We start from the raw sequence: 5,621 nt of genomic DNA, 5'->3' as shown, positions 1-5,621 counted from the left end.
TCCCCTGACACATAGACATCTGGCTCAGTAGCATCTGTTGCCCTCTTTGTGAAGAACATGCAAACAGTTTTTTTTCACATTGAGATGCAAACACGAGTCACTGAGCCACTTTGTAACCTGGACAATTACAGTAGTGAGTTCTTGTGCAGCTTGTTGTTTGCTCTTTGCATGCACATATATCACTGTATCATCTGCATACATTTGAACTTCAGACCCAGTACAGACAGAAGGCAGATCATTAATGTACAGGCTGAACAGGAGGGGCCCCAGTATTGACCCTTGGGGCACGCCCACATCATAGCTACGAGTGGGCGACAGCTCATTGCTCACTCTGACACACTGAGTTCTGCCTTCAAGGTATGATTTCTGGAAAGGGTTTGTCAGGACAACAGCCGAAGCTAAGTAGTAACATTAACATCATGATGCCTTATAATTGCAGTCGCTGTACTCATAATATACAGGAGAACAATCGCCTTACGGCGAGGATAGCTGTGCTGCAAGCCCAGCTTCAGACGCAATCGTTAGGCAAGGATGAAACAGCATCTGTGCCACCAGTAAGTACAGATAGTAACGTTAGTATAAATCCCCTCGCACGGTCCCCACAGCCGGACAACAGTCTCATGGTTTCTGGAGGGAAATGCTGTAGGAAAGCTCAATCAGTGTCGCTCATTCAGCCGACAGAAACTTTCAACCGGTTTTCCCCATTAAGCAGCGAGTCGGAGTCTGAGGCCGAGCCTTCTCTTGTCGCTACTCCTCCCGTTACGGGGTCTGAGACGCCGAAGCTTCCCACCATTAGCTCTGACAAATTGAAAACCCTAGTCATTGGCGACTCCATTACTCGCAGTATTAGACTTAAAACGAATCATCCAGCGATCATACACTGTTTACCATGGGGCAGGGCTACCGACGTTAAGGCTAATCTGAAGATGGTGCTGGCTAAAGCTAAAACTGGCGAGTGTAGAGAGTATAGAGATATTGTTATCCACGTCGGCACCAACGATGTTAGGATGAAACAGTCAGAGGTCACCAGAGGAACACACATGTTCATTTGGTAATCATCTTGGCCAAGGAGCCAAGATGCAACATAGCTTCAGCGTGTAAATCAGCTAGAAAGATGTGTCGGCATCGAGTAATTGTCTCTGGCCCCCTCCCAGTTAGGGGGAGTGATGAGCTCTACAGCAGAGTCTCACAACTCAATCGCTGGTTGAAAACTGTTTTCTGCCCCTCCCAAAAGATAGAATTTGTAGATAATTGGCCCTCTTTCTGGGACTCACCCACAAACAGGACCAAGCCTGACCTGCTGAGGAGTAGGACTCCATCCTAGCTGGAGGGGTGCTCTCATCTTCTCTACCAACACAGACAGGGCTCTAACTCCTGTAGCTCCACAATGAAATAGGGTGCAGGCCAGGCAGCAGGCTGTTATCCAGCCTACCAGCTTAGTGGAGTCTGCCACTAGCTCAGCTATCCCCATTGAGACTGTGTCTGTGCCTCGACATGGGTTGGGCAAAACTAAACATGGCGGTGTTCGCCTTAGTAATCTCACTAGGATAAAGACCTCCTCCCATTCCTGTCATTATTGAAAGAGATCGTGCTACCTCAGATCTCAAAATAGGGCTACTTAATGGGCTACTTAATGTTAAATCCCTTACTTCAAAGGCAATTATAGTCAATGAACTAATCACTGTGTTGCTAACATTTACGATAGCAAATTTCTACAAAAAAAATATGTATTTTTTGTCTTTTGAGCTTCTAGTCATGAAATCTATGCAGCCTACTCAATCACTTTTTATAGCTACTGTTTACAGGCCTCCTGGGCCATATACAGCGTTCCTCATTGAGTTCCCTGAATTCCTATCGGACCTTGTAGTCATAGCAGATAATATTGTAATTTTTGGTGACTTTAAAATTCACATGGAAGAGTCCACAGACCCACTCCAAAAGGATTTCGGAGCCATCATCGACTCAGTGGGTTTTGTCCAACATGTCTCTGGACCTAGTTTTGTCCCATGGAATAAATGTTGTGGATCTTGTTTTTCCTCATAATCCTGGACTATCGGACCACCATTTTATTATGTTTGCAATTCCAACAAATAATCTGCTCAGACCCCAACCAAGGAGCATCAGAAGTTGTGCAAAAATTCACAGACAACACAAAGATTCCTTTATGCCCTTCCAAACTCCCTCTGTCTACCCAAGGACGTCAGAGGACAAAAATCAGTGAACCACCTAACTGAGGAACTCAATTTAACCTTGCGCAATACCCTAGATGCAGTTGCACCCCTAAAAACTAAAAACATTTCTCATACGAAAATACCCGAGCTCTGAAGCAAGCTTCCAGAAAATTGGAACAGAAATGGTGCCACACCAAACTGGAAGTCTTCCGACTAGCTTGGAAAGACAGTACCGTGCAGTATCGAAGAGCCCTTACTGCTGCTTGATCATTCTATTTTTCCAACTTAATTGAGGAAAATAAGAACAATCCAAAATTTATTTTTGATACTGTCTCAAAGCTAACTAAAAAGCAGCATTCCCCAAGTGAGGATGGCTTTCACTTCAGCAGTAATAAATTCATGAACTTCTTTGAGGAAAAGATCATGATTATTAGAAAGCAAATTAAGGACTCCTCTTTAAATCTGCGTATTCCTTCAAAGCTCATTTGTCCTGAGTCTGCACAATTTTGCCAGGACCTAGGATCAAGAGAGACCCTCAAGTGTTTTAGTACTATATCTCTTGACACAATGATGAAAATAATAATGGCCTCTAAACCTTCTAGCTGCATACTGGACCCTATTCCAACTAAACTACTGAAAGAGCTGCTTCCTGTGCTTGGCCCTTCTATGTTGAACATAATAAATGGCTCTCTATCCACCGGATGTGTACCAAACTCACTAAAAGTGGCAGCAATAAAGCCTCTCTTGAAAAAGCCAAACCTTGACCCAGAAAATATAAAAAACTATCGGCCTATATTGAATCTTCCATTCCTCTCAAAAATTTTAGAAAAGGCTGTTGCGCAGCAACTCACTGCCCTCCTGAAGACAAACAATGTACACGAAATGCTTCAGTCTGGTTTTAGACCCCATCATAGCACTGAGACTGCACTTGTGAAGGTGGTAAATTACCTTTTAATGGCGTAAGACCGAGGCTTTGCATCAACATTGGATCATTCAGAGATCCTCACTGAACTTCTGGAGAGAGTTTGCTGCACTGAAAGTAAAGGGGCTGAATCATTTTGCACACCCAATTTTTCAGTTTTTGATTTGTTAAAAAAAGTTTGAAATATCCAATAAATGTCGTTCCACTTCATGATTGTGTCCCACTTGTTGTTGATTCTTCACAAAAAAATACAGTTTTATATCTTTATGTTTAAAGCCTGAAATGTGGCAAAAGGTCGCAAAGTTCAAGGGGGCCGAATACTTTCGCAAGGCACTGTAGGCATATAAATGAGCCCAAGCACGAAAAAAAAACTGCATTAAAATTATTATGCCGTTACAATACATAGCCTACCGCATATTAAGCATTGGCAGAAATATATATTTTTCAATGACTTAAGATGTCTTTGGACATAATTGGTCTGGCATATACTCCAAAATGTAACCAATTCTAGTATTGGCTTTGAACGTGGACTGTATTTTTATGCATACTGAATGGACTGTTACATTATGCTATGCTCCAAACTTTCTTTGCATGAGTCCGAGGGGGAACGTAAAAGCCTAGGCTATACTGTTGGTTCATTGATTGTGCAGGGGCGGCTTATAGAGTTAGCCTACAATTATATTGAATTTGATTTGATTTTAAACAGCCTAGTAATAGGGCTTTAAAAAATATTTTCCTAAGTAATAGGCTGACATTACCTTTAGCTAGCTACAGAATATATCTCATAGGCACACGCACACACACACACGATACACATATATGTGTATGATACACATTTCCCTTCCTTACAATATATTCAGTGGAAATGGCAAATGTGAGGGACACCAGGAGAATTGCAGGCATGACAAAGTCATGGGGAGAGGTGGAACTACCCTGACACAGCTAACTAACTGCCAACTGGAAGTCATTCTTAATTCAAATAATATGAATTCTCATTCGCATAGCAAATTGAAAAAATGCATCATAAGAAGACAAGTCTCAAACTTCTCATTTAAAGACTGGAAGAGTATTCATTAACAAACTATTGTCACAAATTGTTTTTTTGATCAATAAAATCAGCTATTTTGCCATTCATTGGGCAAAAGGTCAGAATGGAGCTGCCTGTGTGAATGCAGCCATTTAGGCCTATCAAACAATTCATAATACACTGTCAGAAAATGTCTCTAACGTAAAAGCTAAGAGGGAGTGGAGCTACTGACTTTGTATTTGGACAAAAGTTTGAGATAAATAAAGTGAGGCTGAAAGGCAGCCAACGGCTATCTGCCCCTCATATGACAAAGCACTGGTCCCACAGTAGTTTGAGGACAAGACAGACCCTTCCCTCTCCCCCAGAATGATGGTCACTGCTCGTTCCTGTAGACACTCACTATTTATAAAGGACACCACTTCAAACAGCACTTTCCACTGCCCTCCATTGCCCAGAGCTCTAGTTTTGGTCCTCCTTGAATTCTACTCTTTTGAAGATAAAACATTTGTCACAAAAGCCCTGCAATTTCTTTCTCCACCCATTCTGTTTTGACATCTCTAGCATGTCACTGAAACGTTGGGTAAAATCTAAAATAATCCCCTGTATAGTTCTCAATACAAAACCACACGTTCCCTGGGCAGTGAGCAGTCCTACCAATAATTGGTTCCTAAATTTTGGCAATGAAAACCCACCTGGACCTTGTACATTTCCAATATCCAGTGTACAGACCTATTCTTGACAAAGTTACTTTTAAAACCAAGTTTGATTGTCACATACACTGGAGCAAATTAAGGTTAAGTGCCTTGAAGGGCACAGACAGATGGTTCCCTTTGTCGGCTCGGGTATTCGAACCAAGGAACTTTTGCCTGATGCAGAAATTACAGATAGGCTCAAGTCATTCACTAGCAACAAGTCCTGCCCGGAATAAAGAGGGGGGAGTAACGCCTTGACACGACACATCCCCCCCACACACACAAAACACTGAAATACAAGAAACGGTCGATCCCTAGGTTGTTTCTGGGTCAAATGTTTGTAAAAAATATTAAATTCAACAAAAACCATTTCACATGCAATTAGTCCCTTCTCCCAGTCAAATGCTGACCTAAATATGGACTTTTGTCAGACTGTACTCAACACCAGATATATATTTTTTTAATCCATCATTGGATGCAGTCACTGGAATAATGATTACCGGCAGCATTTAATTCAGTTTTGGATTTGTGGAATAAAATTGGTCTATTGAGGTCAGCCTGGGACACCTCATAAGAGGCAGTACAACATGTATTTCACAGGGGCATGCTGGATTAGGCAATTCATCAAACTGCCTGTGGTGTAATGAGGTTTAACCAGCCCTTTAATCCCAAGGAAATTAATCAACTGGAATTAAACAATTGTGAGCATCTTATAAAAGGTGAATCCTTAAGCTTCTTAATAAGCAGATTTCCCCCTCCCTCATCTGACCGGTGTCCAGTTGTAAAAAAAAAAAACTAAAAGATCAAAA

The sequence above is a fragment of the Oncorhynchus mykiss genome, chromosome 26 (genome assembly GCF_057628025.1).
Source record: "Oncorhynchus mykiss isolate SJ-2025 chromosome 26, ASM5762802v1, whole genome shotgun sequence".
Lineage (NCBI taxonomy): Eukaryota > Metazoa > Chordata > Actinopteri > Salmoniformes > Salmonidae > Oncorhynchus > Oncorhynchus mykiss.
Note: the sequence above shows the minus strand (reverse complement) of the source record.